Genomic DNA, 16,292 nt, shown 5'->3' on the forward strand with positions numbered 1-16,292 from the left:
AGATGAAATCTTAAGTAGTTTTGATTTGCATGTCTCTAATTGCTAGCGTTGATGAACATTTTTTCATATATTTGTTGATTGATTGTATATCATCTTCTTGTATATCATATCAGTCTGCTAAGGTTGGCCCATTTAAATATTGGGTTATTTGTTTTGTTGGTGCTTAGCTTTTTGAGTTCTTTATATACCCTAGAGATAAGTGCTCTATGTGATGTGTGAAGGGAAAAGATTTGCTTCCAAGATATAGACTCTCTATTCACCTCACAGATTGTTTCTTTTGCTGAGAAGAAACTTTTCAGTTTGAGTCCATCCCATTTATTAATTATTGATTTTAGTTCTTGTGCCAAAGGAGTCTTATTAAGGAAGTTGTGGGCTAATCCCACATGATGAAGATTAGGGCCTACTTTTTCTTCTATTAAACACAAGGTCTCTGATTTTATTCCTAGGTCCTTGATCCATTTTGAGTTGAGTTTTGTGCATAGTGAGAGATAGGGGTTCAATTCATTATGTTGCATATGGATTTCCAGTTTTCCCAGTACCATTTGTTAAAGAGGATATCTTTTCTCCAATGCATATTTTTGGCACCTTTGTCTAATATAAGATAATTGTACTACCAAAAACACTATACAGATTTAATGCAATTCCAATGAAAATCCCAATGAATTTCTCATATAAATAAAAAAGCAATCATGAAATTCATCTGGAAAAATAAGAGACCCAGAATAGCTAAAGTAATCTTTAGCAGGAAGAGTGAAGCAGGTGGCATCACTATACCACACCTTAAACTATACTACAGAGAGCAATAGTAACAAAAACAGCATGATTTGGCACCAAAAAAGACTGACCAATCGTACAGAATAGAGGACACAGAGATTACAAAATTATGAGATTACCAATAATATATTGATAAGACTTTTTTTTTTTGTCTTCAGTGGTCTTCTTTTTTCCATTTCTCCCTTTTGGCTGCTTAGTATTATTGAAGTTACCTCCCATACTAACCTTCAGAACCCTAATCTGTAATTAAGATCTAAACTGCTGGATGGAGTTCCTGCTCTGTATTGATGGTGGAACACCCAATATCCAGTCATCTGGCCAGTGAGCAGTTTGACCCAGCTCTTTCTGTCTGTGAGCTCTAAAGCTGTGGCTTATTTGTTCTTAATAGGGGTTACATTGCCTCTAGAATGTGAAATTGATTCTAGAATGTTGAAAAACCTTACATATTATGCTATTTTTGTGTTGTCTCAAAACTTGTATGTAAAAATAATTCTTTATTTATAAAGGCTATATAAATTTTCACAATATATCACCTATTATTTTTACAGTGCTGTTTTCTGGTTTCCAAAAATATGTAAATAAATAATCAGGGTCTGATTCATTTAATCATTTATTTATTTAATATCTAGGGAAATTAAATATAATTTTTAAAGGCATATGTGAGTAAAACTGAAGTGAATATTACATATATATGTATATATATATATATATGTATATTAGATAGAGAATAATAGCACAAGATAGAAGAATAGAATAGACTATGATGAGACACTTTGTGTCATATGAATTGAATTAATTTAAAAAATCTCTTTTCTACAAGGACAAATGTGTGTACACACACACATACACACACACATGTACTGTTAAAAAAAAGAGTATCAGAGAAGTAGGGTGTGAACCAAGAAAGTATGTATTTCCTTGAATAAATCTTACAGGAAAGTTAATAATATTCAGAGAGGAGCATGAGATAAGGAATACAAAAGTCATAGAAAAGATGAGGTTTTATAATCATATCAGCAAAGAAAGAGAGACAGAAAATAGGTTCACTAATAAATTAGGAGAGGTATGAAATTAAAGAAATCAATGATAACCTCAAATGACTGAGATGCTAAACTTCTTTAACAAGAGAAATGAAAAAAGAATTTTATAATATGGATAATTAAAATGCAATGAAAATCTTGTGAAAGAAGGAATTTACAACAGCAGGTAATACACATGGTGAAACTTGGCAAAGTTGGGAAAAGTGCATTGAAATAATCTATTTCTCATGGGATTCAATAGAGAAATAGTCTTCACATAGTCTTCACATGTGCTAATCCCATAGTGCTCAATATATCCCTTGGGTTGTATAGAAGCAGTTATTCTTTAATTGCCAAGGAATAAAGAGGATTAAATTACAACTATGAAACTTTTCTCAAAGGATTATATATTTTTGAGTTACTAGTCACTAAATAGATGTATTAGAATTTTATAATGTTCTCAAGTAGTTCCTGTTGTCCTTGTTTGAACAAATAAAGGAGGTTAGAAAATGAAGTGCATTAATCAATTAGTGTAAAAATTCTACTATAGTGACAGATTTGTAATTAAGAGAAGGATAAAGATTTTACAACAGTATGAGCCACTGAGAAATATTTGAATGTTAAAACCTAAAGAGTATATTTGAAGGTGACTAATACATAATTTTGTTTTCACCCTGTTGCACAGGGTAGATTAGTAAGACATAATATATGCAATTTAACTCTATATTGAAATATTCAGACATTGTTTGATGCATTTATAGATGACTTATTTCTAACATTTAAACCTCAGTCTCTTTACCTGAAACTTTAGTTCTTGTAAGGATTGGTATTATTATTTTAGGCAGCACAAACACAATAGCAATTATTATTATCAATAAATTCTGGAATTCATTTAACACTTTTTAGCCAAATAACAATCCTTCCCATGGATCTCTTTATCCACCAGATACATAATTTTTGAAATCCTCATTATTTTCAAAATTCTAAGATTTTTAACAATGCTCTACATGTTTTATTTTTCCTTTGTTAGGTTTTTAAAGTTCAGTGTCCTTTAAACTCTGAATTGAACAGTCTCTTCCCTCTGTAGTCACATGGAGTCTCACAGCATATGTTTCACAGATTGTATGGTGTTGTGGCCAGAATCACTTTTACTACAACAAAAGCAAGACATTTGAAATGAAGTCAAACATTCAAGGTCATATTAATTACTTCCACTTAGTGCTATAAATGGCAGTTGGTGTTTGGACATGATACTCTGTGGATATATTCAAATTGAAACAGCCAATATCCTCTGTAAGATGACTGACCAGCACTTGGAAAACCTAGTGCACCTTTGCTGGGTAATATTAAAATACTGCATTTTTAGTTACATGTACTTTTCAATCAGAAAAAAACAATTGCAGTGATTTAACATTTAGACCTTTTTAACTATTGTTATAAAAAATTGGGTTAACATTTTAAGTTGAAGTTGCTCTGTATTCAATTTGAAAATCTGTACCTAAGTTGCAACTGATAAGCTTAGAAAATCTAGTGATTCCTACAAACAAATTATCTATGTCACATGGGTAAATCAGATGTCTGAAATGTGGAAAGTGAGGATAGTGTTGAAGAAGAACTGTGAACCTGTACCACTCTCAGATCTTCTGCTCATAACGTTTAAAGTTCATGTTGAAGGTAAATTCAGGACTTCCAATTCCAGCAGGATTTCATAAAAGGTGATCCCTTGATAGGTACTACCAGCATCATATGGGAACTGGATAGAAATGCAAATTTTCAGGCTGTTGCCCAGACCTGTTGATTGTCCCTAGTAATCTGTGTTTTGATGAGCCCTTCAGTGCATATTATACTTTCTGTATAAAATTTTAAAGGATAATATTTGAACAGAGTTATTTCAAGATAAATTGGACAAAAATGGGGCTGTCATTTGTATATGTTTCCTAAAATTTGATAAAAATGGAGATATTGGTTAATTTTGAAAACCACACATATGGTTGAGTACTGATAATATATAACCAGTTTAACTGTTAACACCTGCTAATGTGTCTAGCACTTGGAGTTATTCTATTTAGTCTCCACAATAAGTCATACCATATGGACATATATCAATTTTACATTATCCAAAATATCTAACATTTAAATTCACAGGTGTATGATTTCTTATTGATTTAGGTTTTAAAATTACAACAAGGAAAATGTCTTAGTGCAATGATGTCACCCAAAAAAATCACCTCATTATCCATTCAACAAGTATTTGAGAATCTATTGTGTGTTAGATCATATATACTTTTTAAGTCAAGTATAAAATGAGGTTTATACTAATGATATATATTTTTCATTCACCATTTGGAATTAAATTGTACTGCCTATCAAATGATCACAAGACTTTAATATTTTATCTCCTTGATAACATTCCTTCTAACTTATTTTCTATCAAGTGCCACTTAGATTAGTATTCAGGATGGTTAGGAAAAAAATTGTTTCACAAGCATTAGATTTGGGTGCCAAATGCCCCTCACTATGCTAATTGAATGACCTTGAGAAAGTCAGTCTTCTGAGTTACATCTAATTCATTTGCATATTGGTAAAGATATTAGCTCTGAACTTATCACACTAGATTATTTGAAGAGGGAGCTAAATGGCAAGCATGGACGTTTACTGTAATTCCTATAAAATGCTATTTTTAAAAAATCTATAGTAAGTCACTCTTTAAATATTAATCAATTATACATATTTAAATTTGACTATGACACTTACAGGCTCTTTTCTTTCACCTTGAGTAAATTATTTTATTTGTTGTATTGAAATTTCTTCAGATGAAAATGGCAATATTTTATAAAGTTTATAGCATTGTATTAAAATTAAGTCATATGAAGAATGTACTCACTATTTAGTGCAATGCTTACATTTATTAAGCACTTAGTATTTTTGTTACTTAAACTATTTTAAACTTATCACTAAAACAAAAGTTTAGGTTAAACCTAAATGCTTTAGAATTTTGTACACATAAATATGAGCCGTTATTCCCAAGTATATGAATGTTAAATCTTTTCATACAATTTAGAAATTACATTTAATAAAATCAAGGATCAATAAATGGAATGGCTTCAAAGTAAAAAGCTTTCTCCTAGCAAAAGAAACAATCAGTGAGGTGAATAGAGAATCTACAGAATGGGAGCAAATTTTTTACCACACACACATCAGATAGAGCACTAATTTGTAAGATATATAAAGAACTCAAAAATCTTAACACCAAAAACCCAAATAACCCAATGAGTAAATGGGCCAAGAAACTAAAAAGACAATCTCAGAAGATGACATACAATCAACAAATATATGAAAAACTGTTCAGCATCTCTAGCAATTAGAGAAACACAAATCAAAACTACTTAAGATTTCATCTCACTCCAGTCAGAATGGCAGCTATTATGAATACAAACAACAGTAAGTGTTGGCGAGGATGTGGGAAAAAAAGACACACTTATAGATTGCTGGTGGGACTGCAAATTGGTATAGCCAATATGGAAAGCAGTATGGAAATTCCTTGGAAACCTGGGGATAGATCCACCATTTGACCCAGCTATGCTACTCCTCAGTGTATACCCAAAGGACTTAAAAACAGCTTACTATAGGGGCACAGTCACATCAATGTTTATAGCAGCACAATTGACAATAGCTAAATTATGGAGCCAACCTAGATGTCCTTCAGTAGAAGAATGGATAGGGAAACTTTGTTATATATACACAATGGAACATTATTCAGCATTAAAAGAGAATAAAATCATGATATTTTCAGGTAAATGGATGAAGTTGGAGAATATGATGCTAAGTGAAGCAAGCCAATCCCCCAAAAAACCAAAGGACAAATGTTTTATTTGATATGAGGAGGCTGACTTATAATGGTGGTGGTAGAGGGGGAACATGGGAGGAATGGAGGAACTTTAGATACGGCAAAGGGGAGGGAGGGAAAGGAGGGGGGAAGGGGATAGGAATGATGGTGGGATGAGTTAGACATCATTACCCTAAATGCATGTATGATGACACAAATGTGTGAAAATACTTTGTGTAAAATCAGTGCTTGAAAAACTGTGCTGTACATGTGTAATATGAAATGAATTATATCCCATCTGATCCAAATGTATGATATGTCAAGGTCATTGTACTGTCATGTGTAACTAATTAAAATAAATAAAAAATTTTAAAAAAAGATATGAATTGCATTCTGCCATTGTGTACAACAAATTAGAATAAATAAATAATTTAATTTTAAAAAAGGTGAAATCATAAATATCTCTCTAACAAGAAATTGTACTTACAGACTTTTTCCCTTGATATATGCCTGCACAAGTTCAAGGGGGAAATGCCCATGATAAAATTAATTGCAGTGACCTTTTTTATTTCAGGTAAAATAATGTCAATCATCTAACTATATTCCAATAAGGATACATTGAATAAAATATGGTATAGCAATACCAATATTCTATTTATTGAATGAAATTAGGAAATAATTTATGTAGCAGTTTAGAAAATTCTCCAAGATATATTCTTATTTGAAGCCAAAGCTACAAAAGAGTATGTAGGCTAGTTGTAAAATTTTTCTTTCCTTCTTTCCTTCTTTCCTTCTTTCCTTCCTTCCTTCCTTCCTTCCTTCCTTTCTTCTTTCCTTCCTTCCTTTCTTCTTTCCTTTCTTTCTTTCTTCTTTCCTTCCTTCCTCCATACTTCCACCCTCTGTCCCTCCCTCCTCCACCACCTCATCTTTCTCTCTAACAATCTATTATTTATTCATCCATGTTTTTAGTTATCTATCCATTCCCCAAGCTGCATAGTATGTCTAGAAGATGAAGATAAAAAGAAAACCTATTAATCATAATAATGTTTACTAATTTCTGGGAAATGAAGTTGAAGAATATAGATAGACTTTTACTTATTTTCCTTTATGTACTAGTCATCTAGTGTTGTATAACCAAGTGCCACACCTCAAAGATGGTAAACTTCAAACAACAACGACTAGTTGACTAGTTTGTTTACAACTCCATGGTTGACATTCTGCATGATGTTCAGTGGGGATGGTTTGTCATTGGTATGTGATGCATAGGTTTACTCCAGTGTGTGCATATAGTTAGTGAGTTACTTAGGGACTGGTTAGTTTCAAATGTTTCTGAAGTCCATGAGGGAATGCCTGAGATGGCTAGGTATCTCTTTCTGTGTGATTTCCACGTTTTTTTTCATAGGGCAGCAATATTCTAAGAGGGAATGGTTGAAATCAAAAGCCTTGTGAAGTCAAGGCTTACTTTGTACCTACTGCCACTTCTGCTTTGTTCTATTGGTCAAATCAAGTAACAATGCTACCCAGGTTCAAAGGAAGGGAAACAGACTTCACCTCTTGATCTGAGGGGCTACAACATTTTGTGGCCATATTTAATCAAAAGCATTATACTATGTGAAAATTTTACAATGAATATTATCATTTTTAATAAGAATAAAAACAAAAATATAAAAGAGACATGAAGTTTTATTCTGCCATGTAGTACTGGTATGCCAAACTATATTCTGTGTCCATTAGTTACACAAAAACCTGTATCTATTTTTATAATAAAATGTGATTACTGGTTAATTAGGAATGATTCTGTAACTTATATACAAAGAAGTTGTGAACTAGTTTCAATTCATCTAAAGAGATTGATTCCAGATAAAAAATTCTAACATGCAAGTAAAATGCACATTTAGTTTTATTTGCTAATAAGTACTAATGAGTGATACACAATGATTAAATACCTTACATAAAATTGGATCATTTATCTTTCTATGTGTCTGTGAGTAGTTCTAACAGAATTTAAACACTCTCTTCCTTATAAACATTTATCATTCAGCTCTTCAATGGCATAGTGTTCCCTACTTTATTCAATGTCTTATTGAAAGAAAATTCAAATAAAAATGTTATGAATTATCTTAAATAATTGTTATAATTATTCTTTGTTCTCCTCAAATGAATCCAATGATTAATAGTTATTAAGGCAAATAAAACCCTAATCTTTCAGTTCCATGTGTGGGGAGGGGCTCTCCTCTCCTGCTACATTCTTAGAATTTACCTCACCCCTCACAGCCCATTCAGTTTCTCTTCCTCTCTGTCTCCAGTGTGAGTTTCTTCAGTTTTAGAAATCCACAATTGGGCAATATGAACGAATTAATGTGAATTTGAGTGTGGCAGAATTTTATCTCTCATAGTTAACACATTTGCTCTTATTTACCTCTTCTTCTTTCCTATCATTGGTGCTTGGTTTCCTCTCCTATGACTCAATAAAGCAGAAACAAAGGCAGAAGCAATAAAATAAAATAAAATGCAAAACAACCACTGGCCAGTGAGAGTCAAGTGATGTATCTCAGGCAAATGCTTGCTGGCAACACACAATGTGTGTGTGTGTGTGTGTGTGTGGTTGGTGGTGTTTATTTTTGTTTATCTCCAAAATTAGATATGATCTTCCCTGGAGAAAGGGGAGTAAAGGACAGGGAATTTTCATCAGGGAGGGAGAAAGTTGCTGAAATTTTGTTTCCCAGCAGAAATCGAAACACTCAAATGATATTAATGCCAAGGGAGTTTAATAAGGTATTCATTTGCAAGAGTATAGTTTCTAGGTATGAAGAAACCAAAGGGGAGTGCAACACTTCAAGGTTGTAACCACACAACATGATGATGGGAGCTACTGGGATTCATTCTGATTCAATTGAGCCAATTGGAGATGACCTGAAAAGGTAAGTGTGTTAGTCAGATTTTGTCCTTGTGACCAAAATACCTGATGAGAACAACCTAGAGGAGGAAAAGTTTATTTTGGGCTTATGTTTACAGAGGTACAGTCCATGGTCAGCCAACTCTATTGCTCTGGGTCCAAGAGGAGCCAGAATATCATGGTCAAATGGCACAGCAGAAAAATTCTGCTTAGATCATGGTGACTGGGAAAAGGAAGGAAAGAAAGAAAGAATGACAATGAATGTTCAGGTGACAAAATACAAATTCAAAAGGCACATCCCCAGTGAACTACTTCCTCCAGCCATACCCTACCAACCACCATTTTCACCTAGTACAGACCTGCTTTCAAATATTTAATACACCAAATTGATTAATCTACTGAGTAGGTTACAGTTCTCATAGTCTTATCATTTCAGCTCTGAACATAGCTACATTAACACAAGAGCTTTCCGGGGACACCTCATATCCAAACCAGCACAGTAAGGAATGAGAGAATAAATATACTGACCTCAATCTGCTTCCTTCTTTCTACTCCTGCTGTGGCTTCCCATTGTCCAACAGCAATGTAAACCAGAAGGCAGATAAACCTATCTCTGGTAGGAAAAGAAGTGAGAGAAAAGAGACAGAGGAATGAAAGAAGGATGAGTGATGGAGAAAGAATACATGAGGTTGCAGTTAGAAATACTAAGAACAAATAAAAGAAGATATTCAATTATCTAGTTGTCAAAATGTTAATTATGAGCCCTAGGAGTGACTTTCATTTGAAAAAATATAAGCCAGTTCATTAACCATGAAATTATTTACATTTTATTTGGTTTTATGGCTTAGATTATAAGATACCTGAGGGCGAAGATCCTGCTGATTTTATGTACTGAAGGATCCACATTAAATACGTATTCAATCACATTAAATAGCAAGTGCATACTGCTAGTTTTAATTGTTTGGGAAAATAAAGAATGACTCTGATGATTCTGATGACTAAAATATTTTTAAGGAATGTCACTTGGTTCCAGTGATACTATCTTACAAAGAGCAAGAATTCTGCATTCCTTCAGTTGTTGACACTGTGATTATTAATCTGCCACAATTTTGCTGAGAGCAGAACATCTCTGCTCTGACAACTAAAATGAAGTTGGTTTGCCAGAGAAGTTTACCAACAGCTTGAAACTTTCACGATGAAATGACTGGTCAAGTTAGTGTCGATGGCATCTGGCCAGAGTCATCCATCACTAATCCTGGGAAGCAGGGATATCTAATGGTTCCAGTTTTATTCAATCTATTTTATGCAGCCATGCTTGACTATGTAACAAGAGACCTCAGGGTTGATATTAGGATATATTTTGATCCCCTAAAACACTTTTCCACTTCGGTAACTTGCAATCCTCCTCAAAAGTCCTTGAGGCAGTCATTCAAGAACTACTGCTTCCTGATGACACATACCCAAGATGACCTTAAATAGATTTCAGGAAACTTTGTAGGCCTATGTTGGAATGATCTGTAAGCTGGAGGTGTCTCAATGCATGTCAGGTTTTTCTATCAAAATTGTAAAGCAGTTTAACAACACTATTTAAAAAATATACTGTTGACATTTTCTTCCTTTTTCAGTTTACTAATAATCACCAGGGAGATAATAACATTCATAATAAAAGTAACACATTTTTTACCAACAATATTTTATCAATGATTATTACATTTCATAATTGGGAGCATTCATTGATCAACTTTATACTAGGTTTGACTAAATGTTTGGATGCCTCTCTCATACCAAAATAACTGCTATGCATTTAGATCACAATGATATGGATGCCTAATATCAAAATGTTCAAACAAGAGGAGACCTATGAATGTTTAATTAGGAGACCTAAGAATGTTTAATTTGAACTTCTCATTTTACATATGAGGGTGACAGACTTGGTGAATATCTTACTAATAATCCATTTCAGTATCTAGACTATGTTGACATCCCCTTGACAACTCCAAGTCCCATATTTCTATATTACTTTCATTATTCTAGTGTGAAAATTATAGTAGCCAGCATACAAATCACTGCAGTCCCCAGTGATCATCCTCTCCTGGTGCTCATGCCCTTGTGAAATCCTCCACTCATGTTTTTTGGGGTTGTTGTATGTGACCAACAGATTAGTTCAATTCTAAGATTATTACATAAAAGGTATTGTGGCTATTTCTTCACTCACCTTGTTTCTTCAGGGAAAATCCAGCTTCCACGACTGATCCATCCCAGGAAGTATCATATGTAATGAAGAAATGAGCCATCAGCCAACAAGGACGTGATACCTTCTGCCAATAGCCATAAGAATCATCTTGGACTTGGATATTCCTGACCCTACCAAACCTCAAGATGATTGCAGTACCTACACATCTTGTTTGCAATCTCATTGGAAACCTTGAGCCAGAGCTACTAAGCCAAGTCATTCTAAGATTACTGACAGAATCTTGAAGTTATGTGAACCATTATTTTTTGTGCTTTAAGCTGATAAGTTTTGACGTACTTATGGCTTATGAAGAAATATGTAACTAGAAGAATGTATAGTAAAAATTTTACTCTCAGTATATCATGCAGCTATTAAAAGAGGAATCATGGTAGATAATTATATATGAGAAGACTATCTGGGCAGGATTTGTGACCTTGTAATCCATGAACCTCTAAGTCCATGGATAGGATTTTTAGAGAAAAGTGAATTTGAAATGTGTAATTATATGGATGTCTGTGTGAATTATTTTCCTTCTGAAGAAAGAGTGTCATACTTTTTATTTGCTTCTCAAAGGCTTGGTTGTGGCTCAGTCGTAAAACACTTGCCTAGCATGCACAAGGCACTGGGTTCATTCCCTGGCATCATATAAAAATAAACAAATAAAAATAAAGATATTGTGCCCACCTACAACTAAAATTTTTTTTAAAGGTATATATCTTTTGCTGCATCTTGAGTCACTGGTCTATGGCCCTAGTATGATATTATTCACTGAAATTTTTGAGGCAGAGTCCATCGTATTTTTGTTATTGGTTTAGAAACTTTCCTTATGCCTTACTTAGTAGGCACTCACCAGATGGGTGTTGTGTGACTGACTGAGAAGTGAAACGTATTTGCATGTGCATCTATCTAAATAACAATGTACTTTAAACTATTTCTCTAATATCATGTATCTCTCATCCGTTGTCATAATTATTAGATAATCAGGGATACTCAATTTGTGACTTTGGAACAATTTTAAGCTGAGTGGCCCAAACCATCTTCTTCAGTTTTCTTAGACTTGTCCACTCAAAAGTCCTGACATTATGAAAAAGGAAAATGACCACTCAATATGCACAAAGAAAATTCTGAGACACATCTTGGCCCTTCCTTCCCCCATATCCCCATATCATGCCAATGAGTTGGCTATAACAAATATAGTTTTTCTCTTAATTTTTTGTTTGGCTTCTAGCAGCGAAAGAAAGCCATTACCCCACAAACTAAGAAAAAAGAAGTCTTAGAGTCATTTTCTGTTTTCACTGCTTATTATTTCTGTCAGTTTTAGAATTGAACCTACTACACTTACAAACATTCTGTCTTTCTTAAGTAGTTACTTTTAATTTTATGTAATCTTTCTGAGAACCTATGCCCATTAACTAAATTAGTTTTCTTTCAATTGTGGCTATAAGTTGATGGATCCCAGTTCACCTATGTTTGTACTTAGGGCAATGTTGCTGAAGTCCATACAATGGACCCAAGTGTGTTTATTTTAATAACGATGTGGAATTATACTCACTTCCATCTTCAAAGTAATGTCTGAAGTTCCTGGTGCAATCTTGATGAGCCATGTACTCCTTCAGAACTCAGAGTTGTGCTGATATTTCACAGGCCCTGAATATCACATTCCTCTTTAATTCAACAAAAATTAGTTTCCAATTAAAAGATAACTTTATGAAATTTCTTTTTTGAAAAACACTATTTTCACTGTTCCAGTATTTTCAACATATTTACTTACATCTGGGAAGATTTCCAAGAAGAGATTTAAGAAATAATTGTGCACTCATTGAGGGGAGGGAATACAGCAATTTGAAGGTCTGTGTATTGCCACATGGAGAAACAAATAAGGCAATTAATCCTGGTAATTCTCAAAGTAAAAATTCTTTTTAACACAAAAAAGTATAGATTTCACAAATTGATTTTCCATTCTAAATATATTTTCTTCCTTAAAAGCATATATATAATCATGGTTTTTTGTCAATATGCTAGTTAAAATATTTAGAAAAAAGAAGATGAAAGCAGACACATATGTTCAAACCATATAAATAATTTATAGCTTTACAATAATGCATTGTAATATAGACCAGACTCAGCATGGTAATTAAACTGCTCATTAACTATCTGTTAATGCATACCCACATGTCTCTAACTCTTATAGGCCATTCACAGTTCTGCTCATTAGGTCTAGAGCAAATGACCTACTCTCAAATCCCTTTTGCTCCAACCATTCATCAAATTATGCATACATATAGTAAAAAGATGTTTGCACTCCCTATTGTGGGCATTATGTACTATTGAAATATAAGGAAGAAGAAAAAAATGAGAAATAATATGGTTTTGAGGACTAATTTAAACTGATAACCTGGTTCAGTCTCTCTATCCTGCTTGAAACACAGAAAATTGGTCTAAAATTTATCCAGGAAATTTCTTCTATGCGTATAAAATAGATCCTTCACTCTTTTTCATACCTTCCCTAAGACTTTTGCTGCACCACAATAGAAGAATTAACTGAAATTAAACAAGTAACATATTCTAGAACTTAGATCCATTTTTAAAACATTTGTCCTTACTCATCAAGGCTCAGGAAGCCAGATGGACTCCTCTGAGATTGTTTCATATGGTGCATATATTAGCCAGGAAAATTGTCCCTAAATTATTTGACAGATCACACTCACTTCTGTTTATAATTCCCAGATTTAATTTGAGAATTATTTATGTCACCTTCACTTTATTAATCGTACTAAAGTTCATAAATATTAATTTGATAAGATATAAATTAAGTTGACGAGTGAAAAGATATCTTGTTTTTTAGATTGTACAAATGGGTCACATTAGGGATTAATAATTTTTGCATTTTCTTACAGTTTTTGAACTTGAGCTATATATTTTGTTTTGTATCTAAGAATATTATTTCAGTCAATTTGGGCTGCTATATGGAAAACATCATAGACTGGCTGGCTTAAACCACATAAACTTATTTCTCAGAATTTTGGAGGCTGGAAGTTTAAGATCAAGGAGCAAGGTACCAGATGACTGAAATTTTAGTGAGGATCTTTTTCCTTTTCCTTGTTTGCAGCGGGATATCTGCTTATTGAACCCTCACACAGCAGGGAAAGAAAAAGGAAGAGAGAGAGAGAACACAAGCATTCCTGTGAGCCTGGCAATTTGTTATGGCAACCCAAACTAAGAGAGTTCAATAAGAAATTAAATATTTTTTTCCTTAGTTCATAGAAATATATATACTTTTAGAAAAACAAACCCATACTGCATAGTGCCTTGAGAAAAAAAAATGTACTTGAAATGTAACACTATCCTTCCAATGTAGTTTCCTAATGATCTTAGGAAATGGCCAATGCAGATCAGAAGAGGAAACTCATGACCATGTAGATTGTTAATTTTCAACTTGTTTGTAGTTAGCTCATCCATATCTGAGGTGAAACTTTTTTTTGAGGGCACTTATTCCTTTGTCAGAGATATAAAAACATTTGATTTAAATATAATGCTCTATCTATAGTGATGTATGCATACCCGTGTGTACAGCAGCGCAATTCACGATAGGCAAGTTAGGGAACCTAAGTAGGTATCCACTGATAGAAGAATGGATCAAGAAAATGTAGTACATATACTCAATAGTTTTACTCCACCATAAAGAAGAATGAAATTATGTCGTTCATAGGAAAATAGATGTCCCTACAGTACTTCAAGTTAAATGACATTAGCCAGACCCAGCAAGTCAAGAGTATGTTTTCTCTCATATGTGTAAGGTACAAAGAAAAAAGGAAAAATAGGAACCTCATGAAAATAGAAGAAAGCCTAGAAGAGTAGAGGAAGAGGACTTTGGTAGGAATGAGGCTGCAAAGAGGAAATACAGGGGCATAAAACAGACCCAATTACGCTATGTTCATGAATGAATAAACCACAATGGATCCCCTATTGCATACAATTATAATGTATCATTAGCAAATTAATTAAAAATAAGTTGTATACTCTATAAAATCTATATTACTGATGTTAATGATATGTTGACAACCTTAAAATTTATGAATATGTCTTTCACTCTATTTCAAACTAAGTATGAACCAGGTATATGCAAAATGACTTCTTTCCATTCCCGTCTACCATTCTTCTATCCAGAAAAAAATATCTCTTACACAGAAACTCCAGTTTCAGTCTCAGAAGTCCTGATGTTTCAGAGTCCGTATTTGGCCCTGCTTTTATACAAAGATATTTTGAAATGGTAATATCACTTGTAAAGAGTCCTTCCTTCCAGTGGGACTAGTAATCGTGTTTTGTATTGTTTCTGAAGTGTAACATGGGAAGGAGGTAATATATCTTTCAAGTTGAATGCTTTCATTGTCACTAGTTTTCATTTTTCACACAGGCTTTGACATATTTGAGTACTCTTGGTGGTGATACTGTGAAAAGCTATGAGGCTGGTTCATCAACATTCCTAGCTTTCTCCCCCTCTCTATTCATATGAAATTGTAAAATGTAACGGATGATGACTACCTTAGCAGTTTTTCTCTTTTTAAATTCTTCCTAAACCGTGTACCTTGGCTGCTATTGATTTCCTTTGCCATTGTCAGTACAGCAGGTTGAGTCATTGGTGTGCATTATCTTTCAAAGATCAATATGGGAGTTTTTCTATGGTATGATTTAAATTTCAGCTCAGACTCCAAGGACCCAAGACCAATATGTAAAAACATCAAAATAGTTTGGGGGATGTTTCATAAATCTATGAAAGAGATGAAGATAAATATTAAAAACTTTGTAATCTCACATATCAAAACATAGAAGCTTATTTCATGGTGTTGTATATACCAAAAATGTTATGGCTTTTTTTATTTCAGTTGAGGTATAACAATGAAATTCTATGTGTGGACAACATAATGAACATCCCACTTTTCTTCTTACATAAAAAAAGTTGTTCTTATAATTGACAATATTTATATTACTGAATGGACAGAACAGAGAGCAATGATATGGTTCTATAGCATCTTTTTTAAGAATAAAGGTAGATCTTTCTACTGCTCTTTTTAAAATTGATAAATAATTGTATTTTTATAAAGTGTAATATGGTGTTTTAATACATTTATTATTTTAGTTCAGAGGCAGTGTCCCCCAAAAGTTTACATATAAGACAATGCAAAAATGTTTGGAGGAGAAATGATCTGGCTATATCATTAACCTAATCAGTGAACTAATCCCTGATGGGATTAACAGAGTGGTGACTGCAGGCAGGTGGGGATGGTTCTTTGGGGGAGTGACTATAGGGTATATATTTTATATCTGGAGAGTGGAGTCTCCCTGGTTCTTGATTATCATGTGAGTTGAATTCCTTCTGCCAGACTTTTGCACCATGATGTTCTGCCTCATCTTGAGCCCAAAGGAATGGAGTGGGCTATCCATGGACTGAGACCTCTGAAACTGTAAGCAAAAACAAAAAATACATAGAAAGTGTTTGAAAACTAACATCAGAGACCATCAGAAAATTTTATAGGTCTTACCTAC

At 33.4% G+C, this 16,292-nt stretch overlaps 1 long non-coding RNA gene across 1 annotated transcript in view; it reads left to right on the forward strand.

Moving 5' to 3' along the window:
* The window catches only part of LOC144366138 (uncharacterized), a 40,881-nt gene that overhangs the window by 10,775 nt on the left and 13,814 nt on the right, over positions 1-16,292 (forward strand). The window contains exons 4-5 of the long non-coding RNA XR_013425001.1: positions 8,417-8,540; positions 10,744-16,210. This is a non-coding gene — a long non-coding RNA (uncharacterized LOC144366138). The remainder of the gene's footprint in view (positions 1-8,416; positions 8,541-10,743; positions 16,211-16,292) is intronic.

The sequence above is a fragment of the Ictidomys tridecemlineatus genome, chromosome 8 (assembly GCF_052094955.1).
Source record: "Ictidomys tridecemlineatus isolate mIctTri1 chromosome 8, mIctTri1.hap1, whole genome shotgun sequence".
NCBI classification, from domain to species: domain Eukaryota; kingdom Metazoa; phylum Chordata; class Mammalia; order Rodentia; family Sciuridae; genus Ictidomys; species Ictidomys tridecemlineatus.